The sequence below is a fragment of the Globicephala melas genome, chromosome 1 (assembly GCF_963455315.2).
Source record: "Globicephala melas chromosome 1, mGloMel1.2, whole genome shotgun sequence".
NCBI classification, from domain to species: Eukaryota; Metazoa; Chordata; class Mammalia; order Artiodactyla; family Delphinidae; genus Globicephala; species Globicephala melas.
The window spans coordinates 5484190-5511770 of NC_083314.1; the positions used below are offsets into that span (position 1 = coordinate 5484190).

The 27581-nt window shown below is 35.8% G+C and overlaps 2 protein-coding genes across 3 annotated transcripts in view; one reads left to right on the plus strand and one right to left on the minus strand.

Moving 5' to 3' along the window:
- Nucleotides 1-27581, minus strand: part of CFH (complement factor H) — a 125209-nt gene that overhangs the window by 93630 nt on the left and 3998 nt on the right. For both annotated transcript variants that reach the window (XM_060294655.2, XM_030884113.3), the window contains exons 2-3: nucleotides 26605-26689; nucleotides 1126-1219 (exon numbers count right to left, since the gene is read on the minus strand). The gene's annotated coding sequence lies outside the window, so the exon portion shown is untranslated. The remainder of the gene's footprint in view (nucleotides 1-1125; nucleotides 1220-26604; nucleotides 26690-27581) is intronic.
- The window catches only part of KCNT2 (potassium sodium-activated channel subfamily T member 2), a 405220-nt gene that overhangs the window by 3557 nt on the left and 374082 nt on the right, over nucleotides 1-27581 (plus strand). The window lies entirely within an intron of this gene.

Here is a 27581-nt window from a genome sequence, read left to right on the forward strand (position 1 = left end):
GTGGAATATTAGGACATAATGTATGCATATCTCTAGGTGTGATAGGGACCATCAGACACTTTTCCAAAAGGTCTATATCGATTGACATTCCCATTAGCAAGTGTGTAAGTTGCTCCACACCCTCAACACACTGATGTCTTCCATCTTTGTAGTTTTAGACATTCTGGTGAGCAGGCAGCAGTAATTCTCTGAGGTTTTAATATGCATTTACTGATAAGGAATGAAGTTGAGTGACTTTCATGCCACAATCGGTCATTTAGCTGAGCCGCAGGCCATTTAAGCAACTTCCTCAAAGTCAAAAGACATTGTGCTACAACCACAATGGAACCCAGCCATCAGATTCCCTGAATCTTACTTTTAACCCATACAGATCTGCCTTTCAAATGATTTGCTTCCCATACTATTAAATGCATATAAATTAAATTGTCAATAACTCCTTTATATAATTTAAAATGCTATAAATATTTGCAAATGTATTTTAGTAAATACCTTCACATTTATGTGTTTATTTTATAATTATGTAAACATATTACCATACAGGTTTTTAATGTATGTACACAAACACATATATGTTTACGGAGAATTTAAAGTATTTTCAGAAGTGATTTTACTTTACAGATTTTCACTTTATTTGCAGTTGTTGAACATTTAAGATGCCACTCCACTGTTCAAGTGAAAATAATGGCTTCAAATTAATTTCAACAATATCTATTAGATGTGTTATTTTTACTGTTTTTTCTCTTCTATTTGATTTCAAAGACTGATGGCCAAGTCATCAGTTGAGTGCTTTTGTTTCCTTTTTATTTTCATCAATATTTTTAAAACCAAGTATTTATTTCAAAGATATTTAGAAGAACATAAGAAAATTACCAACATGTTATTATTTCATAACACAAAGTTGTTATATGGTACAGTAAGTCCCCTAACGAGTTCCATTTCGAGAGTGCATTTTTAAGTCCAATTTGTTCATAAGTCCAACAAAGTTATTCTAGGTACCCAACACAATCAGCTATATAGTACTGTACTGTACTATAATAGGTTTATAACACTTTTCACACAAATAATACATAAAAGACAAACAAACACAAAAATAAAGAAAACATTTTTAATCTTACAGTACAGTACCTTGAAAAGTATAGTAGTGCAGTACAACAGCTGGCATACAGGGGCCCGTTCGCATCTTTGAAAGTTCGCAACTTGAAGGTTCCTATGTAGGGGACTTAACCATATTAGATTACCATTAGCAAGAACAGACTGCAAATAGTTAACCGTTAGTACTAAATTTAAGCCCCAAACACTTGTATTTATTCTCAATATCCATGTTGCCACATTCTCAACAAATGTGTTCTATGTATTTATAGGGCAGAAAGTTAGGAAAAATTTATAAGACTTAAGAGACTTTAAAAATTCTCCTATTTTAAAATTATAAGTAAGTAATATCCATACTAAGTAACAAATGACTATTATGGTCAATATGTACCACAGGAGTTGAAGGAAAGAGAAATTTCTTCCAAAGACTTGATTTGGGAAGGTCTCAAGAATATTTACTTATTAAATTCTAATTTAGGGGAAGAGGACATCCAAGCAAAGACTCTGAGGTATGGAAAAGTGTAGAGAGTATTCTAGAATTAATGAGAATATCGACAGCAGAGCAGTGGTTTTGCACAAGGAAGCTGTGGAAGAAGTAAGAGGGGCTTTGAATGAGGAAAGGTTTGAATTCCAGATAAAACATTTGTAAATTATTTTATAAGCAATATGTAATCATTGATAGATCTAATTAAGGCAAAGGAATGTAGGAAATGCAGTTTAAATAGCATTGCTTTGGCCGTTGTGTTAGGATGGATGGAGAGAAAAGGACGTAGGAGAACAAATTAAGCAGATAACTGGATGAATTCAACATGCAACAATTATACAGAAGCTCAATGGATGGAAAAAGGGAAAAACTGATGAAAACAGTTAAGAGCTTGATTTCCTTTGAGGCTGGTGGAGTTTACACTTCAGAGCTTATCGTTTGAACAGACACCATCAAGGACCTGAGAGGGACCCTAGTGATGTTGTTTCAAGGTCGTATATTTTTGTAAAAATTGGAAAGATGTCTGAATTGCAAGAGAATAAACTACTGTCTTTTTCTACTCTAATTTCCCCCTTCATCATATTTCCACTGAGTTAGTTGGCATTACAGGCTTTGGAGGACTCAACCAAGAAGTCAAGGAGAGAATACATGTAGTTGGAGATGAGTGAGGTATATTTTGCATTCACAATTGTATATAATTTGGTAATTGTTGTCTCACGTCTCCCTCTTTTGAGTATATATCAATGTCAGCCTATAGAAAATGTTGCCTTCTTTTTCATACAACCATTTTGAGAGCACCACTACTATTGCAAATACAAATTAGAGTTGCAAAAAATAGGAAAAGAAATTGTGAAGAGTTCATTATCCTTTCTCTAATTAATTTAAACCAGGAACAGCTTGTCATTTTCTATCACTGTTCCTGATCTGAGGTTAACTTTTCCTCCCCTTACCTACTCAGGTGTGTAATGATCTCCCTTAGGAAAGAGCTTAAAACATCCTGACACATTTCCTTGTCATCTTTCCTCCTTGATATCCTGAAAAACAATGTACAAGTTGCACTATACAAGCATGGCCTTAGATAAAGATCATCCTTCAGATTTATTTTAGAATATCTTCTCACTTGCATGGAGAAGCCCTAAACATTCCAGAGTTCCCTTTCCCACTCCTTAGGAGGCTAGTACCTTTACTTCTTCCTATGGGGACACCGCCAGCATAATCCAATTTAATAATTTGCATAGAAGTGAAGAACAGTGACTCTGGATTTGTTTAATTCTAGTTGTAAGGAAGTGAAAACACATATGGCCTCAATTCCTAATTATTGCATTTATTTTATTAGGTGCATTTCTAAAACTAGATTGCAAGCTCTTCCAAATGTTTCAACCCTTTAGAGGAAGAAGAAAAAACAAGTTGCTGTCTCCTTGGCAACTTATTCAAGCATATGGAGCACGTGCAGAAAGCTCTAAAAGCCTTCAGAGAAAACTGGTTGTTCCTTCCCTAATGTCCTTTTTCCAGGCATTCACCATAGGGTACAACACACAACGTAGTTGCACATTTATGAGGCTTTTCTAGAAATCTGTGAGCAAAGTCACTTGATTGCCCCTGCACTAACACTGCTTCAACCTTCCAGACACTATTAATCTGTTAATAATTAATAATGATTAATTTTTGTGTGTATTTTGTGTGTACTATATTACGTACTTTAACTCCCTCAGAAACCTTACGAGATAGTTCTATCATTCCCTTTTTACACATAGGGTGGCTGAATTTCAGAGAGGGTTAAGCAACTTATTTAATTATATTAGAACCCAAACTGTCTGATCCCACAGTTGAATATTTAAACACTAGACTCACCACCTTTTTGACTCCAAGTGTGTATTATTCCAAAAACTTCATCATCAATTTTTCCTCTGGACAGAGGAAACTCTTAGAATCGGTCTTTTTCCAGTCTCTAATGAGGACTCATAGAGATTCAACACAGTATTTTGTATAATGATATTAAGCTGCATTTTGGTAGACTGTAATTTTATTGAAAGTTATCCTAAAAATATCTAATAAGTTATGTACTTCAAGATGGAAATAATAATTTCTTGGGGAAAATAAAGTGAGTCTTGCCTATGATGTGTAGTTAACATAAATTATTTTTGGATTGACCACTTAAAAATTTTTGCAGTAGTGGTTTATGATCACGTAATTATTTTCTTTACCTGTCATACATTTCCCAGCTGTTCATAATTTTGGCTTTTGTCTTCCCTCAAAAACAATTATCTGGAACACTCCTAGTACTCTCTAATCATTTAGTCCCTTTCAAGGTATTGGTTTCCTGGGGCTACTATAATAAATGATCACAAACTGGGTAGTTTAAAACAATAGAAATTTATTTTCTCACAATTCTGGAGGTCAAAAGTCTGAAGTCAAGGTGTCAGCAGAGCCAGACCACCACCAGAGCCACTGGGGAAGAATCCTTCAGTGATTTTTTCTAGCTTCTGGTAGTTGCTGTCAATCCTTGTGATTCCCTGGTTTGCAGTGGTATCACCCCAATCTCTACTTCCATCACCATGTGGCTGTCTTCCCTGTGTGCTGTCTCTGTGTTTACGTGAATAAACCTTCCTCTTCTTTCTCTTATAACACAAAGCACTGGATTAGGGACGCTACTCTAGTTTAACCTAATCTTAACTTGATTACATCTGCAAAGTCCCTATTTCCAAATGAGGTTACATTCACTGGTATGGGGTTAGGACTTGATCGTACTATTTTGGGTGACATGGTTCAACCACAACACTCAATCTTAATAAAAATTCCCCATCTTCTCTTTGATGCATTTGAAACTACTGACCTTTTCTCTTGAAACTCCCCCTTCTTGTTTTCTGTGATACTGAGTTTTTCTGTTCTTAATCTTCTCTAACCTTGTTTGGCTCTGTCTTCTTGTTTTATCTTCTTGTTTCCTCTATTCCAGTAACTTTGGCTTTAGTTCTTTTTCTTCCATAATCTGAATCTCCATACATTTAATAAGCACATACCGGTAACTACACGTACTTATGTTTGCTGGACACTGGCTATGTAGAGAAAATTAATCATAGTCCCTGCTTGGGAACTTACAGTAAAACTGGGACATAGGTAGATATATCAATAAGTATAAAACTGAATAGGAAAGGGACATAAATAATACATTAAGAAAGCCTACAGAATTGAGAAGACACTGAAACTGAATTTTGAAAAAAATGAAAAAGTGTTTACCAGGCTAATTTTCATGAATTTCTATTACACTATTTCTTGATGGACAGGTTTTAATGATGTAGAATATTTCTTTAATAGATATAGGAATGTTCATATTACTATTTCTCTTTGTGTTAACTTTTTAATAACTTTTTATAGAATAGTTTTAAATTCATAGAAATATTGCAAAGACAGTGCCAAGAACCCCTGTATACTTCTATTGTTTCCCCCATTGTTAGCATCTTACATTACCATGGTACTTTTGTTACAACTAATGAACCAATATTGGTACATTGTATTTAACTAACCTCCATGCTTTATTCGGATTTCCTTAGTTGTTACCTAATGTCCTCTTTCTTTTCCAGAATCCCATCCAAATTATATTAAATATAAATATCACATTATATTTAGTCATCATGTCTTTTTAGGCTCATCTGGACTGACAGATTTTTAGACGTATTTCCGTGACAATTTTGAGGGGGAACGATCAGCTGTTTTGAAGAATGTCCCACAGTTGGAGTTTGTCTGCTGTTTTTCTCATGACTGTTTTGAGGTTATGGGTTTGGGGAGGAAGATTAAAGAAAGGAAGTGTCATTCTCATTACATCATATCAAAGGTACATGCTATCATCATGACATCATTGATGATGCTAACTTCAATTAAGCTGAAGTGATGTTTGTAAGGTTTCCACACGAAGCTATTTTCCCCCCTTCCTATATTGTATTCATTGGAAACTAGTTACTAAGCACAGCTCATGTTCAAGAGGTGGGGAATGAAGCCCCACCTCTTGATGGGAGAGTCTTTACATAAATTATTTGGAATTCGTCCGTACTGAAAATTTGTTCTTCACTGCCCTTTATTTATTTATTCGATCATTTACATACATCAGCATGGATTTGTGGATGTTTAGTTTATTCTTTAGGTGATAATCCAATACTACATATTTATATATTTTCTCAAATTGTTCCAACTTTGGCCATCGAGAGTTCTTTTAGGTTGACTCCAGTGTACTTTTGGCATGCCCCCATCATCTTGGTTTTTTAGCACTTCCTTACTTTCCAGTACTAAAAGATGATCCTGGACTCAGGATCATCTTGTAGATTTCTGCCCCAGCCCTAGAATCAGTGATTTCTCTGAGGAGCCCTGGTTCCTTTTATTGGAAAATAGTATTAGAAACAAAGATCTGGATACTAACTGTGCTTGTTTTACTGGAGTGTTATTTCTTCTAGGATCTTTCAGCCGGCAGAGCTAGGAAATATACGTGTGTATCCCAGTCTATGTTTATACATATACCTATAATAACTTCTAAATCTACCCATCTATGTATTAAGCCAAACATGAATTCAGGCTAATGGCTCTGACTATAACCCTGTTCTACAAGGTTTATTCTAGCCTTCCTTCTTGCTTATCTATAATCTCCCTTTCCAATGGTGAGAAGCCTGGTTCCCACATCTAACATCTGTTTAGTTTTATTTAATTCCAGTATACATACATAGCATTTTCAGAATTATTAACCCACGTCCACATGAGAAATAATTTTACCAACTAGAGTAGAGCTTACACACAGTTCCTTTGCCTTTAGTCTTACAGGTCCAATAATTTCTAAAGTTACTTAGGTCAGCAGCTTTTCTTCCCTGCCACCCCCCCACAGTGAGGTTCGGTCACACATTTGTAATATACTTAATAACTTTTACATTCTGCATTTCATTCTGAGCTCCCTCAACCTTGTAATTTTTTTGAATTTGGATATATTAATGTTTACTCCTTGTGATATAAAGTTTTATGAGCTTTTGACAAATGCATGTCATCATCTACCACTATAGTACCATACATAATAGTTTCACTGCCCTAAAAAATCCCCTGTGTTTCACCTAATCAAATTGTGAATTTTTAACTCACTAATTTTTATTATCTGGCTCCCTTGTTCCCCAGTAAATCTCTTATTGTCTTGGCTAAAGTCTTAAATTGTCTCTCCTCTGAATTATTATAATGAAGGCTGGGAGAGAAGGGGAGTATAATATTGAAACATTCACTTTGCTAACATATAAGGAATTCCAGCTCTGAAAAACTACTTTCTTTTGAGTTATATTTCTTAATGCATCAATGGAGCTATTCAATGAACCAAATCTGGCTACAACAAGATTTAATGAATTTTTCACCATATCCATATTTTATACACATTATTTACCTTAATTTGTTTGCTAAAGCTTGTCATAATTGTGGCTATAGTGTCATATCCTGACATTAATATATATTCTTGCAGTGTTTCATCATTAAACATCAAATTTCCATCTATTCTTATTTAATTGTTTCATTAAAAAACCAAATAACTGAAGTTTGCCAAATATCTGTTATGATCTATGGCACTATCAGTGGTGTCTTGAATTTTGCTTTATTAATATAGTTATGTCAAGAGACTCCCTGAATTGAAGCATCAATGACTACTTAATAGACATCTTAAGCCTAACATGTATAAAACAAAGTTCTTGATTCACCAACTCCATCCCAAGAAAGTCTACTTTATCCTCAGCATGTCGATACAAAAACCTGGACTGAACTTCAAAAAAATTACAGAGATGGGATCAGGAATAAAGATTAGGTATATGATCTGGTCCCCCACTTGCCTCGCAGGTGGAAGACTTCAAACATTCTTGAACTTGCCAGAGACCAGATTTTATATGGCTTTTATTTTGTATTTTGTGTCTGGACTGTACTTGCAGTTCTTCGGCCATGCTACATAGCTGATCAATTAAAAATAAGAAAAACAGATCTGCAAGAGGGAAGACATATGGGAACATATGTTTATGTATGACTGATTCACGTTGTTATAAAGCAGAAACTAACACACCATTGTAAAGCAATTATACCCCAATAAAGATGTTAAAAAAAAAAAAAAGAAAGAAAAACAGATCTTATCTCACCTTCATTTCTTTCTTCTCTGATGCTCTTCTTTGTTTATATAGACCCAAGCTTTTGGCCTATATTATTTTCCTCTGCCTAAGGAAAATCTTTTAACATTTCTCATAGGGCAGGTCTATCAATTATAAAATCCCTCAGCTTTTGTTTGTCTGACAATGTCTTTACTTCTTCGTTTTTGAAGGCTAAGTTTGCTGGGTATAAAATTCTAGGTTGGTAGATTGTTCTTTCAACACTTTAAATATTTTACTCCACTCTCTTCTTCTGTGTTTTCTGATGAGAAATCAGTTTTGTTTTTTTTTTCCCTAGACTCTAAAATTTTCTCTTTACTTTGTCTTTTTTTTTTTTAAGTTTGAATGTGGTATGCTTAGGAGTAGTTTTTGGTATTTATTCTGCTTGCTATTGTCTAAGCTTCCTCTATCTGTGGTTTGGAGTTTGTCATTCATTTTTGAAAATTCTTGACCAGTGTTTCTTCAATTATCTTTTCTGCTCTCTTCTATGTTTCTTCTCCTTCTGGTATTCTAATTATACATACGTTATTCCTTTTTGTTTTGTCCCAGAGTTCTTAGTAGTTCTGTGGTTTTTTCAAATTATTCATTTTTTTATCTTCGAATTTTTGTTTGGAAAGTTTTTATTGACCAATCTACAAGCTCACCAATTCTTTCCTTGGCCTTATTCAATCTACTGATGAGCCCACCAAAGGCATTTTTAAATTTGTTACAGTGTTTTTGATTTCTAGCATTTCCTTCTGATTCTTTTTCAGAATTTCTATCTCTGTTTACATTACCCCTCTGTTTTTGCATGTCTATTTTATCCCATTAGAGCTCTTAGCATATTAATCACTGTTATTTAAGATATTCTGTCTGATAATACCAACATCTGAGTGTGGTTCTAATGTTTGCTTTGTCTTTTCAGACTGTTTTTGTTGTTGTTGCCTTTTGGTGCAGCTAGTAATTTTTTTGTTGAATTCTAGACATGTTATATCAGGTAATAAGAATTGAGGTAAACAGGCCTCTACCATGAGAATTTATGATCTTATCAGGATCTGAACTTTGTTTCATATTTAATCAAGCTATAGGTGCCAGGGATTTCAAATTTCTCTAGCATCCTTGGTTTTGTCTCCCTTCTGGACTTCAGGCTTTCCTACATACCCGTCTACGGAAAGAATGTGTCTTATAGCAGTTTCATCTGTGATCAACAGGAACCCTGTTGGTGTGGTGGCAAAGTGTGTGTGTGGGGGGTGAATGTTCTGTAATTTTCCATTTAAGTCTCATTCTTATAGTGAGCCTTAATCTTTGGCTGGTGACTTTCACAAGTGATTTTTTTTTTTTCTTTCTTGTATAGCCTTTAGAAAAATCCCTCCTCTCAATGTAAGACAGGAAGGACAGAGGGGGCTGGAGTGAGAGGAATGTCCTTCCTATGATTCTGGGATAAGGCTCAGGTCAAGTTTTTCCTCTTGGAGGGAAGGGCTTTGTTATGGAGAAGGTCTGGGCATATTTTCCAAGGATTACTCTCCCTCTGTCCCTGCAGATTCAGGAGGGGAATAATTCTCAGATCTTCATTTTGAGAACCTGATGGGGTTCCGGGAAGTAAAGCCCACAAAAGTGTGGGGGTCTCCTACAAGGCTAAAGCCCCCAGGAGCTTCTCATCTTACTCTAGTCCATACTTAGTCTCCAACAATTGTCAACATTATCAATTAAATCTTACCAGTTCATGGTTCAAGTGACTTGTGCTCCAGATAAGCAGATCTTGGTTGTGATTCTCTGGATTTACCTCTCTTTCCAGATTTCAGGGTAGTGGTTTGTCTGCAAACTCAATTCTTTTTCGGGTTCAAGAAAAATTGTTGATTTTCAATTTATCCAGATTTTCTTCTTGTAAGGACAGCAGTGAAGACTTGCTGGAACTAAAAGTTCTCTATATTGTTTTTGGTTTTTGTTTGTTTTGGGTTTTTTTTTTGTTGTTCTTTTTTGTTTTGTTTTGCTTTTGGCCCTGCCACACAGCTTGAGGGATCTTAGTTCCCCAACCAGGGATTGAACCCATGCCCCCTGCAATGGAAGCACAGATTCCTAACCACTGGACTGCCAGGGAATTTCCAAAAGGTTCTCTATATTGTTGATACAAATGTTCCAGCTGCTTAAATGCAAAAATATCTTGATTGGATATAGTTATTGGTGACCTCTGTCAGAGTAATGCATGACTGAGAATGGTCACTGGGATGCTTGTCTAGCTTGAACAATTGAGACAATGTCTCAGACTAGAAGAAACAGTATTTGGTCTTTTCACAGAGGGATTAGTGGAAGTGGAAACACTGTCTCAAGTTATATCTGATTTTAACAGCCCTGACCAGACAATGGAGCCACTCCACACTGTAGAGGCCTATAGTGGTTATCGTTTCCACACTGAAATAACAGTGACTCTGAAGAAAGAAACTAAGTCATGTGAATGACAAATCATTAATAAGTTGGACAAATAGTAAAACAATACTGACTCAGTGTATGTTCAGATTTTCTTATAATGATGATTTTTGAATGTAACAATTCTGAGAAAACTCCTTACATCACATCATGTGCCATCCTAGCACAAGTGACAAAATGGATCAACCTTGAATGAAGCCAAAGTCCACGGTACCACCAAGTTACCACCCTGGGAACTTTCTGGACTGTAATTTATAGTTATGTTATAGACTGAATTGTACCTCCCCAAATTCAGACCTCAAAACCCTTACCCAAAATGTGACTGTATTTGGAGATAGGGTCTTATAGAAAGTAATTAAGATTGAGTGAGGTCATAAGAGTGGATCCTAATCCGATAGGACTTGTGTCCTCATAAGAAAAGGAAGAGGCAGCAGAGATCCTCTTCCCTCCACACATGCACAGAGGAAAGGCCACCATCTGCCAGCCAGGAGGAGGGGTGTCACTAGAAGCCAACCCTGGCACCTTGATGTTGGACTCCCAGCCTCCAGAACTGTGAGAAGATGATGCATGTTGTTTAAGTTACCCAGTTTATGTATCTTGCTATGGCAGCCCTAAGTGACTCATACAACTGGTAGAGATGAACTGTTGGTTCTTCAGCCAGCAGGTATAAAGAAGTTAGGTCCAACACCTGACCGACTTCTTTGGATGTTGCAGATAGCATATAGCACAAGCGGAAATTTTGCTGCGGCCTCTGCACCATGCCAACAGACAAAAAGCCTAATCTCTTGAGGTAGAGGCCTTGAAATGAATCCAAACATTAATACCTCAAGTGCTGTCCTTAAGCCCATACCTCCTTCAGAACCCACGATATTACACATATCTGTGTATGGCCTCACAGCTTTTTGATTGGAACCTTTGGCAATAGACCATCAGTACCCCTCAGCCTCCAGGATTCTGCATGAAAGGGCCTATATATAGCTTACCCAGTAGATTCAGAGATTGTCTCACTACAAGTCATGACTCTCTAATGGAACCTCCAAATAAGAGCCGAACAGGGCCTTGCATCCTTGGCCTCCCTAACAAATCCACCTTTAGACACAAAGAGGATGCATTTAGTGGACTAATGCAGCCTTCCAACATAATGATGGACCCCCCAATAGCCCACAGCAGTGAGGCTCTGCAAAGTGGGCTGAACGTCAAAAGTGTTCTAGACACAGAGCACATCATCTCAACACTAACTGAAATTCATCTTTACACAGACTCGTGGGCCAACACTAAAAGCCTAAAAATTGTCAGGTTATTGGATACGAACTTAGGGCTATAATACTAAAAATACATCTATATGAAACCGGATATAATAACTTGTTCATGAACTTAAATCTTGACATCACACACATGTATGTCCAAGTAAAGGGACTATGTTTCAGTCAAAGTATTTTCCGACAAAGCCCAATCAAGAACATAGAGCTATTACTTCTGGTGTAGCCCACATAGTACACTCAGAGGTACCAAGAAAATGCAACCAGATAAGAATGCCAGTGTTATTTTCAAAGCCTTTATTATTTGTGATTATACAAGCAAGGACAAATGATCTGATTGTCTTCAAATTCTTGTAAGTTTCACATGGCCATACCCCTTCTGCCTTGGCAGTACTCCTAGAAACCCATGAATCAGGGAGTGGAGAATGAAAAAATTTTGAGAAGAAACAGTACGTCTTCCTCCTTTTCATAGCAGTGTTGTTAAATATGTGTAACATCTACTGTGTGTGTGTGCGTGTGTGTGCTTTTTCTGATCTCTGAAGATACAAGGAAAAATTTTTAAATGCTTGCTTTAACCTCAGTAGGTGGAGGCAAAGATTGTATTGCTCAAACAAGGACACCTGAGCAGACATGACCTTGGACACTGAGTTTGCCTCAAGTGGTTTTATGGACCCCCTTCTCAGCCCCATAGATTGCTTATGAGAACCACATGATGGCTTTATGTCCTTACTCAATTCATTATTCTGGACACAGGACAATCAGTCTGTCTCATTCCCAAGAGGGCATTCAGACTTTAGCTGGTTGGATATAAAAATCCCTGACCCTGGGAGATGAGTAGGGGGAAGAAAGTAAATAAAATATTTCCTCTTTCTATTACAGACATATACAAACAGCCTGAAATATCTTTCTACAAAGCTTTTAGGCAATGCCTTATAAATCTGAATCCCTCCTAAGTGTGGCTATGCCACATCCCACTTGATCCAGCTGCATGGCTTCTCACTGATGCTCCACTCTCAGAAAATAGTGGGCAAACATCTCAACTCCCAGACACACCGTGAAACCCACTAGGAGCTTGTGTCAATCAGAACCAATAGAATGACTTACAATTACTGAGTCTCCCCAGGGTATGAGAGACACATCAGGATGGTTTGGAGGCTCATGTCCGTGCCCCTTTTGATAGCAAAGCAAAGATCTGACTAGCTTAAGTGGAACAAAACCATTGACTGATGACAGCATTCCTGGCGTTCAAGGTTTTCCCTATAGCACTTGGTTTGCAGATTTTGGTCTTAGAATGACCTCCCTGTACTGTTCTTTTGGGGATTTCTTGAAACATTTTTTGTTAATTAAGTTATGCATTCGCAAGCATCCCTTAAACTAATTCAAATATATGTGACATGAAGTGGAGACAGGGCTTATTCTCCCTTCTGGAGACTCTCATCTTGCCCAGGCTCCTGGCTGTGGTCCACAGAGTCCATGCATGCCTCGTCCATGCTGTGAAATAATGAGAATTCTCGGGACTGCTTACAGTCAGCACGTGAATTTCAAATGAAGACTGAATGTCTTTAATGGTTTTATGGCTGTTCAGATTTTCTCTTTCTTTTTAAATCAGTTTTTATCAACTTCTACTTAAATAATAATTCTAGGAACTCTAGGAATTTATTTCACGTATTTTCAAATATATTGGCATACTTTTGTTCATAATAGCCTCATTATTTGTTTAACCTCTGTAGCATTATTTATGTACAATACTTCATTCTTAATAGTGTTTAATTCTACCCATTCTCCTTTCAGTTCTGATTAATCTTAATCTTATCAAAGGTTTATTTACTTTACTAGTCATTTCAAAGAAATTAATTTTTTTTTTGGGGGGTACGCGGGCCTCTCACTGCTGGGGCCTCTCCCGCTGGGGCGCACAGGCTCCAGACGCGCAGGCTCAGCGGCCATGGCTCACGTGCCCAGCCGCTCCGCAGCATGTGGGATCTTCCCAGACCGGGGCACGAACCCGTGTCCTCTGCATCGGCAGGTGGACTCCCAACCACCGCGCCACCAGGGAAGCCCAGAAACTAATTTTTGACTTTATTTGTCATCTGTTTTTCCAACTTCATTATGACCTGTTCTTATCTTTATTATTTTCCTTTTATTTGGTTGCATTTAGTCTGTTTTTTTATTTTTAATATCATAAGATAGATATTTAGCTGATTAATTTTTACACTTCTTTCCTAATGCAAGAATTTTAGTCTGTCCATTTACCCAACACTCCAAGTTATGATACCTAGTATTTCTCTATTTTAAATGTCTAAAAATTGCCTAAGTTCCATAGTGATTTCTTCTATAAACCACGAGTTGCATGTGTTAATTTTTATATTTCCAAATGTAGTTTTATTCTAGTCATCCTTTGTTATCATTATCTTCCTTAATTGCAACGTCATCAGACAAGTTCCAATATTAGCAAATATTTGAAAGTTTTAAAAACTACTTTTATGACATGGCACACCATCACTTTTCATAAATATTCTATATGTGCGTGAAAAAATGTATATTTTTCAAGTGTGAAGGTACAATATTCTGTATATATTATTAGTTCTAATTTGGCAATGGTGTGATCAGAGCCTTCAAATTGCTTATTTTTAAAATAGATATAATAAAGTAACATGAATGATGATACTTTTGTCAATTTTACTTGCTCTCTCTTCTCTCTCTCTCAATCTCTCTTCCTCTCTCTTTTTTCTCTCCCTTTCTTCCTCCCTCGTATGTTGTTAGATAAAATTTAAAAGTTTTTATAAATTGTTAAATACACATTTTGCCATTACGTGCTGATCCTCTTTACCTCTGCTAATGTTTTGCAGTGTAATGGAGTTTTTTCTGTTCAATTCAACAACTCTGGCTTTTCACTGCTGAGTTCAGCCCAATTAGTGTAATTGTGATTTTCAATTGTCTCTATTTTTTTCCCTGCCTTCTTATAATAATTATTCCCTATTTCTATAATTTTCTATTTCTCTCATTTTCTGAATTTTTCAGTGTTCTTTTCTTTCTTTTTATAGGAAGCAAAAACTTTATTACCATAGTACAATAATTTAATATTAAATTTGGCACTGAGCTTCCTAACAACCAGGACACAAAGGGAAACATTGGTTCACATATTTCTCCTTAACAACTGCAAATTCAGTGTGAAAATAGATGAAAATGCCTTTTCTAAGAAATGAAAGTACATTGATTTTTTTTTTTTTGAGAGAGAAAATTTATCCAAGTACTAAAGTCTAAAAAGAGTGTCTGGTGTGGAACTCAACTTATATAGGGCAGTACAACATGATGGTTGTCACTAACAACAGTTCACAGGAGAAGGGCAAGGGTGGTTGGAAACTACTTTTTTTTTTTTTAATTGAAATATAGTTGATGTATAATATTATGTGAGTTTCAGGTGTACTAAATAATGCTTTGACATTTGCATACATTATGAAATGATCACCATGACAAGTCTAGTAACCATCTGTCTCCATACAAAGTTATTACAATATCATTGACCATATTCCTTATGCTTATTTGTTATCTAACTGGAGGTTTGTACCTGTAAATCCTCTTCACCTATTTTGCTCACCCTTCTCTCCACCATCCCTTCTGGCAACCACCCATTTTTTTTTTGTATATATGAGTCTGTTTTCCTTTTGTTTTGTTTTTTAGATTCCACATATAAATGAGTTCATGAGGTATTTGTCTTTCTGTCTGGCTTATTTCACTTAGCATAATATTCTCTAGATCCATCCATGTTGTCGCAAATAGCAAGATTTCATTTTTCAGTTTCCTTTTCTTATTCAATTTTCTACCTCTATTTTTATTATTTAAATGATTACCTTTAAATTTTATAAAGTTAATCCATATTTTACTCACCTTTCAACAAGGGAACATTTTAATACTTAATATATCTGTTTATGCCTTTCCCAATTTACATGCTATTATTGTTCAATAATTGAACAACTTTCCTTCAACACTGCTATTTAAAAATTATATAAATTTAAAAAAGCAATATTTATTTAAATATATCTATAGATTTACCAACTTAACGGCACCTTAGACTATCCTTCTGTTGTTATTTTATAGAAACATTCATTGTTAATTATATTTATTTATTGACAGGGTCACAGGAACACAAATATTTAGCTAGACTTTATATCTGGGTGTGTCAGTGAAGGTGTTTCTGGGTGAGCTTATTACTTGAATTGGTTATTTTTAGTAAATTCTTAGTTTTTTATCTAAAAATAATTTTTTAATATTTTTTCTTCAAACATAGTATTTCTACATTCTCAATTAGAGGCTGATTTTATTTACTCTTAGCTATATAAGGAGAGCATTCCACCACCTTAACAGTTTCCATCTTCGCTTAAAAGGCATCTTAAGTCTAGTCGTCTTCATTTTGCTGGTGATTTGTCATTTATCTTTGCCTGCTTTAAAATTTTCTCTTTGTCTTCGGTGTCCTTAAGTTTTATGAATATATGCCAAGGTGTAGATGTATATTTAGTCATTTACATGCCTTCTGTGTTCCTGGCTTCCTATCTTCATTTGTTCTGAAAAATTCTCAGCCATGATCTCTTCAAGAGCTCTCTCTTTTTCCTTTTATATATTCTTTCTCAGACTCAGATTAGAGATACATTATGCCTTCTCTTTATTTCCTCTATTTCTCTTTCACATGCATTTTGGGTTATTCACAGTTACACATTTTATATTCTTTGATTGATAATTTCAGTATCTAAAGTCCACGTGATTGTCAATCTTTTGGTTTCGGTTTTTGATCATTCTCACTCTTGAAGGCAAGAATCTGTGTATGTTTGATGATTTTTGATTGTCAACTAATATTTTCTTGATATGCAGGAATACTGAAGGCCTATTTTTCTGCCAGGTTCCAGAAGTCAGCACTGTGCCTTGGAACATTTTAGAGCCCCAAGCAGCTAGATAAAGTGGCAGCAATAGATAATCCTAGAATCTCAATGGCTGAAGATGATATTTCTATTTGTTTTTATATGTAAAAATGCAAACATATACAAAATACTGTAATTGTGCATACCATATACAAAGTGTAAAACATTTAAATGAATATTATGTTTTATAAACAAGTTTCTGTAACAATAGTTTACACTTGTTTGTATTACCTCTCATTCATGCTACTTGTTTTTAATGGGCAACCCATGGATTGACAGTACATGTTGTTCTAGCCCCAGGGTCCAGGCCATGTGGGACTACCAGTCACTAGGACAGAGGGAAAGAGATGCAAATTGCATACAATTTCTTAAAGTTTCTGCCTTGAGATCACACAAGTCACCTCAGTTCTCGTTTCATCATCCAAGTCAGGTTCCAGGCATGTTTTTAATATAAAAACTGTGTCAGTTCTGCTGAGTACCTCCAACACCCTCCTTTCATCACTTCCTGGTTGTCTGCGGTTTAACATGTATTCTGTGGTTCTAACATTTATGCTCAATTTCATAACTAATTTTTCTATTTTCTGCAAATCTTAGTTTTACATCTGAGTGTATTATTTTTTAATCACTGGTACTTTCCAACTGTGGCTTCTCTGTTATCGAGATCTTAATTTTGATATTTTTCCTTGAAGTTCATAATCAAATTTTAAAAACAGGCTCTTGGACTCTATTTCTTGATTTCTTGCATATTCATGAATTTATTTCTTTTATACTAAAATGTCAACTTGACTGAATATAAAAAGTCTTAAAAAAGTCTTGAATTGCACTTCTTTTTCATAAGGACTTCATAAACATTATTTCACTCATTTTAAACATATGACTATGTGCAAGACTTTAATATTATTCTTATTTTCTCATTTGCATGATTTGTCTCCAGGATGCCCATAGGATGCTTTTTATTTTTTAAATAACTTAAATGTAATTTTATTTACCTTTTTAAGTTACAAAATAAGATGTGGTATTTTAATCATTCATATAGCACAGAGACAGAGAAAATGTCAATAGCCTTTATATCCTCCATCAATCTCCTCTCCTAAGCTTGTTTTTCTAAAAATATAAATATTTATTAAATTATAACACAGATACAGAAAACGTGCAAATCATATATATATAAAGCAAATTAAGTTTATAAATGTGAATACACCAATGTGAGCAGCATATAGATAAGAAAACAGTACAGCACCAGCATTCTAGGAGCCCCCTCATGCTCCATTCCTTCCCCAAGGAGTAACCACTATTCTAACAGCTAAAATAGTTTTGCTTATTCTTTAAAGGACTGAAAACAAAGAAGTTCTTTGGTAAATGAAATTTCACATAGGAACAAAGACAGATGGAACGTGACACGAAGTTTATACTTTTTATTAATAAAAGCATTTGCTTACAAAGTGCCATATCAAATGAAAAGAGGCATGCATAGTTTGAATAATCATATCTGAACTACATTTTGTGAGCAGTTTGAAAGAAGACTAAATTTCCATACCTTCAGGTGTCAATGATTGTACTTATGTGGGAAGGATGGTAGAGTTTTGACTCATTGCCGTGTGTTTAATGATGCTTCTTAAAAAAATCTTAAGTTAGTGATTATAAGTCTATTTAGCAAGGTCTTTTTGATAAAATGTCTTATTGAAGAATTATATATAAATGATCATGGGTCATAACTGTACATGACACAAGATCGTTAAACAGAAAACCACCAACATTCTAGAAGTCCCTCTTCAATATCCTGACTTCTAAAACTAGTGTTTTTGTACATTATATAAACGGTATCATATACCATGCACTCTTTTGTAGCTTCTTTCCCTCAACTTTATGTTTGTGAGATTCCTTTTCCTTGTTCTGGGTAGTTTGTACTTTGTTCTTTCTCAGTGCTGTATCATATTCAATTGGTGACTAAACAACAATTTATTTATCCATTCAGCTGTTAATAGGCATTTGGGTATTTTTTGACCATTATAAATAGTGTTGCCTTGGGCATTTTTGTACATTTCCCATAAAAATATATACCTAGGAATGGAACGGTTAGATTGTGGGATATACATGTGTTCAGATTTAGTCAATTATGCCAAAGGGTTATCTAAAGTAGTTGCACCAATGTCCATTTCTGTCAGCAATAAATGAGAGTTCTGGTTTCTCTAAATCCTTCTCAATGTTGTGTGAATTTTTCATTTTAGTAATTTTCTGTGGGTTTGTAATGATAATGCACTGTTTAAGTTACTTTAAGGTAACTTATTTAACAGTTTTATACTACTCAACAGTTTTTTTTTCTATACTGCTATACAAAGATATGCAGATTTTCCCATTTCCCCCTAAAATTTGTATTCAACATTTAAAACATATGCATTGTTATTTATAACATATAATGAAGAATAACTATGAAAAAAACCTACCCTTGCTTAAGAAATAGAACATTATCTTTGTAAAATTCCTTATCCATCTTTGAAAATCAATATTTTCAAAAACATTGGTTTGTGCTTTTTTTTGCTATGTAATCATTACTTTAAGCTTATTATGTATTTTTTAAAATTGAAGTCCAGAAGCAGTGGAGACAGTCTTACTCTCTAGTCCAAAGTCACTTTACCTGCTCTCCAGAATGGCTATACCTGTCTCTCTTCCCAGACAGCACATGTAGTTCCCTGTATCCTCATATCTCACTATTGTTTTAATTTGCATTGCTCTAGTTATTAATGTGTGTAAACATCTCTTTCTATACTTCATATACTTATTAGCTTTTTTCCTTTCCCTTCCAACAAAATTCCTGTTCATATCCTTTTTATGTTTTTAATGAGAAATCATACATTTCATTGTAAATATGCAGAAATTTCTTGTATCATATATTTCTAATATATTCTAAAGTTACCCCTCATTGATTTTAGGTATTGTAAATGTCAGATTCCCATTCTGTCATTGGTCTATTAACTTTGACCAGGTGATTTTCATTTCCCTGATGATTAGTGATGTTGAGATCTTTTCATGTGCCTGTTGGCCATCTGTATGACTTCTTTGAAAAAATGCCTATTCAGGTCTTCTGCCCATTTTTAACTCAACTTGTTTTTCTTTGCTATTGTGCTGTATGAGTTCTTTGTATATTTTGGATATTAAACCTTTAACAGACATATCATTTGCAAATAGGTTCTTCCCACTCAATGGGTTGCCTTTTCACTTTGTTGATGGTTTTCTCGCCCTTCTTACATTGCTCTTTTCCTACATGTTTAATTTTTTTTACCTATGAGTATGTCATCCACGCTTATTTCTTTCTGACTTTTACTAAGTTTGAATGGGGCACATATATCTGGTTGAAGTATCTGCTGAAATATATTAAAGCTGAGAGGTATAAACTAAAGCAGTGGAAGCTTAGGACACATCTTCATCACCTCTGTTTTGTCGTCTCCTTCGTAAATGTTTCCACTCATTATTACCTTTCCTACGTCTGGTAAGCAGAAAATCTTGAGTTTTCACAGTAAAGCCCTATGTTTCAGGTGTCTATGATATATCTCACCATTATTAATTTATTTTCATGGACTTTGATTAGCTGTCACCACAATGACTGTGGTGTATTCTCTGTCTTCTTGTTTGCTTCCTGAAAAGATGATGTATGTATGAATTTTCTTATTTAGCCTTCCCTCACTTCTCAGGCATGCTTTAGACACCTGTACTCTGCTCACACCTCCATTCCAGGTATCTTTGATCCTTTTAGAGCTGTTCTCCCTACTTTGAAGGACCTCTGAATTATTTAAAGTGTCTCTAGGAGTTTGCATTTGTTCTTGTCACCTTTTGCCATTTTGGTCCCAATAATATTTTTCTTTAATTTCTTTTTGGAGGTTGTGATTTGGACTGTGACTATCTCCTGTTCCCGTGGAAGATACAGCAGCCCCTATTTTTTACATTTGGTTGTTCTTTCAGTTGGCATTACAATATAAAATAGATAAAATTACAGAAGGGAACAATGTTTAATTCTCTGAAATTAGGTAAAACTTTGGTCAGTAAAAATATTTTCTAATTTGCTCATCTTTTAAAGTCTGTTATTATTATGCAATTTTACATTTCTCTGTAGGATCAGGTGGTCTGCTGCTTTGTGGTGGTTATGTGAATACTGCAGAATGTAAAATTTGGGACTCGCCTATGGAATGCTGGTCCATGCCAATGATGTGAAAATTAGCATCCAAACAGCAGTGAAATTTGCTGAGAAAGAAAATGTAAAGTTGTTGTACTACTTAGTTTTATTAGGAAATGATTCTGGTATGGGACCAAAAAAGGACTGGTAATTATTCATAGCACTATTGAGGAGATTGTCATATGTGACATAAGTTTATTTATTGGTTAGGACTTTTTTTTCAGGTGCAAATGATAGAAATTCAAACCATCTTAAGGAAAAAAGGAGAGCTTATTGATTCCTATGACTGAGTGTTCTAAGAATGATGTTTACTTTAGTCATGGCCAGCCCCAGAAGCTTAAAAAATATCTTGTATTGCTGCAAAAGTCCGGTCAGTTCCAAGTTATTTACAAGAAGGACACACATAACTTCTTAGAAACCCCAGCAGAAAGAGAATTGCTCACTCACAATACCCATACATGAAAGATTCCCCTTTCCCATCGTCCATACTCTTTGACCCAACCTGGATCATACAGCTATGTAAGAATGTGTGTTGAATTCCACTGTGATCAAATGAGAAGAGTAGAACTTTTATGTACAACAACAGGATGTTGGTAGAGCAAAACTTAAGTCTAATATAATTAGCTGGGCTGTACTCTTTCAATATCCTGATTGAGATATAATCTTGGGAAAGGATTTGCATTTCTGCTTTAAGTATGTGCAGAGTCCCTGAAGTCTCTTCTGTTTTGTTTTGAAGAGGACTGGAGGAAAGAACAAACCACAAGACTAGGCTATTTCAGTGATCTTTATTCTTTAGCTGCAGATTGGAAAACCAAACACCAGGATATTTACTCTGGCAGTTTCAAGTTTTGCTTGGAATCCTAGGTTTCAAGATGTTCTCTTGTTTCTGTCGGAAGTGAATGAACTAGTCCTCTGAATTTCTTCCAGCATCTTGAAATCATAGGAAGGAATATAGAAGGCAGGACAAGTAAATGCAGAGGAACTAAGTCTTCTGTGATACCATTAGGTCACCACATCAAGCTTTGGCTAAAGACGTTCTACTTCTCGATTTTTCCATATATTAGACAATACACTTCTTTAATGTTTTATGGTGTAGTAGATCAGGTATTCTGTTACTAATAATCAAAACATCCTAAGTGATACTCCAGCTTATTTTGGCCCTTAGCCTTGACTAAGTGTCAGAATCTCCTTTCATGAGAATTAATAATCTGCTAATCTGGATATGTCATATTCACCTTAATGTTCTCTGATGTCCCTCTTCCTATAACAACTCCTCTTGCTCTATCTAACTAGACCCAGTACCTAGAATATTTCCTCTGTATTGAGCATCCTCATTTCACTTTTGACTTGATCTACTGACTTGGATCTTCTTTAGAATCCAATTCAGCTTTTGCAGAATCTCTAACATGGTCTCTTTATTACTACTAAGTTACGATTTTGGCAACTTTATTTTCTTTCCTCTTTGATTCATTCCTACTGACTAGCTCTCACATGACTCTAGCATAAAAGACCTAGCTTCTACTTTGCTCTTTCTAACAACTGAATTTCACCTAGGAATTTGGAATCGGTCTTCCATCTGTGATCAGGGAGCTGAGGCTTAGCAAAGCAAAAAAGCATTGAAAGAAAATGAGAAGGTGGGAAATTTCAAAACAAAGCTATCTGATTTATTATTTTTATAGTCTTGGTCCTATCTGAACCATGTTCTAGTATAATTAAACTGGATAAATTGTTTTGGAAAGACTATCTGAGTAAAACAGGTAAGTCACGGAGAAATCATGATCTTAGAGAATTTGGTAGTCAACTCCTAGGAAAATTATCTACTAATGTTTCAAGAAATTAGTTGAAAACTCACTTTGGCTGTCAGGTCATTAACGTATAATAGCATTCAGGTTTTCTGTACTACCCTGTGCAACATGGTGATTTTCTCAGGGCTTAAATCCAAGTGAGTGTATAGGCTTATAGGCAAAACAAAAAGAAATAGAAGTGCAAATTAAAGTTGTTTCTTTTTTTTTTTTTTTAATTTTTTTTTTTGCGGTACGCGGGCCTCTCACTGCTGTGGCCTCTCCCGTTGCAGAGCACAGGCTCCGGATGTGCAGGCTCAGCGGCCATGGCTCACGGGCCTAGCCGCTCCGTGGCATGTGGGATCTTCCCGGAGCGGGGCACGAACCCGTGTCCCCTGCATCGGCAGGCGGACTCTCAACCACTGCGCCACCAGGGAAGCCCTAAAGTTGTTTCTTATTCATGTTTCCTAAATCTGGGTGAATGCCTTGTTAAAAATGTTCATTGTAATATTCTGAAATACATATTGCATTTCTTCACACTAATCAGTATTTCAATATATTTTGTATTGATATTTGAGTAGGAGGTGGTCACCTTTCCTCCTAATTATTGATTTGGGTGTGACATCTCCAGATTGCTTTTTGCCATATCCTTATTTTCTGCAACTGTAAAGTTTGCGTGAAGCCAGCGTAAAAACTGCATTTCTCTTGGAGCTCTGTAGCACATGTACAGCTTATTGCATCTGAACTCAATATGGTGTGTATTTTTTTCTGCTTTGCATGTGAAAATAATTCAAGATGCTTGTTTTAATTTTAAAAGCCTCCATGATCTGGCTTCTAACTAGAGAATATTTAAGGTACTTTCTGATTATCCATATTTATTATTTCCATGGGAGTTCAGAAGAATCACTGAGCAGCCGGATATTTTTTTCTTTTTAATTTTAGTATATTTTTACATTGCTTCAATTGCTCTGAGGGTACATAGCTTATCTCTTAAAAGGTAATCAAAGCTGTTCAACCAGTTGTGTGAAATTGGAAACGCGTAATTAAATTCATTAGTTGCTAAACAGCAAAGACGAGTTTATATTAAGGAAAAGACTCCTAAAAATGTGGATGCCTACATTTTGAAAAACACTTGTAATAAGAATGGCATAGTATGTGGTGAACACCCTTCTAAAATATTTAGACGTGTTAATGTATTTGATCCTCAAAAAATAAGTGCTCTAATTTTTCCATTTCATAGATGGGGAAACTGAAGCACAGTGGTTAAGTTGCCCAAGGTCAAGCAACTGATAAATGCCAGTGTCAGGGTGTAAATCCAAGCAGTCCAGACTCAGAAAATGTATACATGATCACCAAAGAATATTGCTTTTCAGGTAGTTGGGTGGATGGGCTGGTGGGCAATGGGACCAGGTACGCGGGGAGGTCAAGCGAAAGGGTAGATTTTGTGCCAAACTATGCCCACTTCTGGAATTCAGAGCCTAAATGATGGAACTGCAGGAAAGGATTTACTAAGATTTTATTTGTGTGTGTGTGTGTGTGTGTAAAAGATAGGACACAACTTTTGTACCCCTCGGGTTGGAGTGACCTAGGAGTAAAAAAGGTAGCATTTACATTGAAAATGAGATACATACTGACTCACTACTTTCAAATAATAGCTTTTCAGATACCTACCAAGTGTGAAATCACTAATAATGTATCACCTTTTAAACGGCAACCTCTTCAAAGATATGTCTAATTTTCTATAATTTTGTTCTTTTCCTGAAGACTGAATATAGAAGGCTCAATTGAGGCTGAGAAGTTGCTGCTAATGGCCATGCCTAATGATTCCCTCTCTTTTCTCAATCCCTAGAACGAGTATTCAACATCTTGTCATTAGTATCAGTATTTGTAGTTTTGTTTCATTCTTATTTTTATGACAATAGAAAAATGTACAGTAAATACACATTTTATAATTTGTATACTCAAATGGTACAAATCAAGATGGCAATGGACGCAGAGCTACCATTTAATACCTTAAAGTGGAGAGCTATCTGAAAATAAGATCAAAATTTGGTGTATGAAAGCAATATAATTAATATTTACAACATAACTTTATAGCTAAAGAAAATACATGAGTGTCCAGAGTCTTATGTATTCATAAACACCAGTAACCTCAATGTATCTAACACTATTATTTGTGAAAAAAAAGTGTGAGATTTTTCTAATTTCTTTGATTTCTTTATTATGTGCTGTGTTTACACCATCATGTTATTTGCAATGAAAATTACTACTATTAGCTCATAGCCTAGGAACACTGCATGATAATCAGGAAAATTGGACTTCCATATCATTTATAGTGAAATGGGTATTGAGTGATTTATTTTAGCTTTCCATTTCCTCTATCTAATCATCTTCAGAATGAGAAGAATATCTATTCTCTTAATATAAAATATTGTCAAATTATTATAAATTTTGAACAAATGAGTCTGGGGTCATTTTTAACACTGGAATGGACATGCAGTAACTGTGTAAGTTGTTAATATATTCTAGAAATAACACAGAAATCACCAAAAGTTTTCCTCCTTGTAAATTAAATTTCTAATAGGAGGAATCAATAAAAAAATTAATGACAATGTTTCAATACAAGTAAAACCATTTTAATTGCAAAAATCATACCCCATATACTTTTTCTTTCTTGCAAGCAAGCATTACTCTATTTCTCAAATCACACCCTCATGAGAGAGGCCCTATTACACCTAATAAAAGGCTGTGATGAAACACTTTTTAAATTGGCATGCCTTACTTAGTTAAGCATGGCACATGCACATGCATGTGTACACACACACAGAAAAATAATATCTATATGGGCAATGCAATTTTCCCATATTGGAATTGAAAAATCTAGGCAATTATTCAACAAGATTATTGAATCATTTTCTCTTCCTTTACTCCGCCTTACTTTCCTTTCTATCATTGAGCAAACTCTGTTCTGGGGTCCATACTATATACCAGGAACTGTTCTGCATGCTGACAAGATCAACAAGGCCCCTGCCCTCATAGAGCTTATATTGATCACAGTGGGAGTGAAGGACTAGGGAAACACAAACACACAGAGCATCTCCATGTTGGATGATTAGAAGAGTCTGCTCTGATGATGTGACAAGGAAGTTATGAGGCAGCCGTGGCAAGAAGGGGGAATTACAGTTCAGGGAAAACAAACAAGTGATGGAAAGTCCCTCAGGGGGAAAAGGAGGTAAATGATGGTGGATCAGTAGGACTTTGACTGGGCAATCATAATTTTAATTTAGATGACCAATGGGGAAACACAGATATCTACTAGTTATTGACCATAAACCTTCTTTCTCAGCTCTATTGGGAAGAACATGCACTTTGGAGTCAGAAAATCAAGGTTCTGAATCTTGGCCTAGCACCTTCTATCTGGGTAACATTATCTGAGCCTAAGTTTTCCTACCTTTCAAAACTGGACAAAATTATTTGGTTTTCATAATTGTTGTGAATCTCCTACATAATATCTGGCACATAACAGTTACACTGCAGCTATTAATTTTTTAGCATTTGTGTGTTATTATGCTTGAAGAATGACAAGGAAGGATACAACCTAATCCATTCACATATGTAGCTTCTCACCCACTCACTAGACAGTTGTTGATCACCCACTAATTGACAACCCTTGTGAAAAAGGCCAAGTCGTAGCTGCCATTACTTGTTTTAGAAGGTTTGGAGATGACAAGGGTGAAGGTGGAGGAACGAACATGAACAGGGTGCTTTGTCTGATCTACCCGTGAGCTGGATTTGGGACCCTAGCAACATAAGGATGGGTAGATCAAAGATGAGAACTGGAGTTTTCCAAACATGCTGGAGATTTTTTTCCCTGCAGAAAATATATTTGTTTTGTAGGTAGAAGACTCATGTGGGTGTGATTCCTGGATTACTGTCGGATAAAATGCTTCGAAGGTATTGAATCACATTTGATACTAAATAATTCCCCCTTTGGCTCTGTGTTTTTCCTCCAAAAAATCAGTCAAAGGAAGAGAGTTTAGAAGCAGGTAAAGGGAGATGATGTGTGTTATCATTAAGAGTGATGCTGAATAAGATGTGTGTTGAGGGAGAGCTTTGAGAAAAGGGAAGGAAGCAAGGAGGAAGCTCACAGAGGACATTGCTCTTAATATATTCATAATAAAAGATTATATTAATATATTAAATTAATATAACTCCTGACAAGCTTCCACCGTAAAGCACACACACAGATTTGCCTCTCGGGCAAGTCTTAATTTTAGAATGACAAAAACCACTAGAAGTGTTGGGTAAATCATGTTACTTACCACAATATCTTCATAAATCTCCAGATGGCCTTCCTCTAAACTACTTACCTGTGCTTTTCAGGTGGAATTGGTGAATCAGTTGTGATGGTCTGCCTTTTCCTTTTCTCTCTACTGCTTCCTCTTTTCAGTGTTGCTGAAATAAAAATTATTCTGCTCATGTGGCTGGACATGCTTAGAATATAGGGCAGGGTTTGTTACATTTTTCTTCCTGCAGATAGAATCTATTTTAGCTTGAATCAAGGGTCACAGAATAAAACTAATTAAGAAAATAGAGAAATGCCCGTCTCTATGCTGCGGGTAGAAGCTGAATTCCCTTCTGTCATCCCTCCCACCTCTCCAGCCCATCCCCTTTCCCGGGAACCTTTACAGGCTCAGCGTCTGCCCTGCTGTGCTCTCCCAGTGCCTCGAGTCAGGTGCATTTACCCCTCTATATGATGCTTCCTGATTTTTTCTGTCTGGATAAGAATTTGCTTCTTATATTCAGACCCACAGATTCAAACCTTCTTGACTTCTCCCTTTTGCAGATGGCTCACAGTGAACTCATTTTCTCACTCAAACCTATTTCTATATTCCTATCTCACCCAACAGTAAACTCTTCACGTGCTTACTCATCCCAGAAGCCTAGAAAGTATCATCGATTCTTCACTCCCCATTAAATTTCATAGTCTCTCTCTCACTTATCCAGTCCTGCCAGTACCATCTTCCTAATTTCCTACAAATCTGTCCTCTCCTTTACATCTGCATTGTAACCACTGCCTCATTTCAGACAACTGGCATATCTCTCCTGACATACTGTATGGCTCATAAATGGTCCCCTTTCTTCCCTTCCTGTCCTCCCCACCAATCAATCATCTGCACTGCTAACCGTGGCGGTCTTTCCAAACATAAACTGGGCTTTGTCACTTACTTACTTAAAAATCCTCAAGAGATTCATCACTGTCTACAAGTTGAAACCCAAACTTGTTGGCATGACCTGCCTGGCCTCTCCAGATGATAAATGAAGGCAGCTCCTGGCTACTAACCTT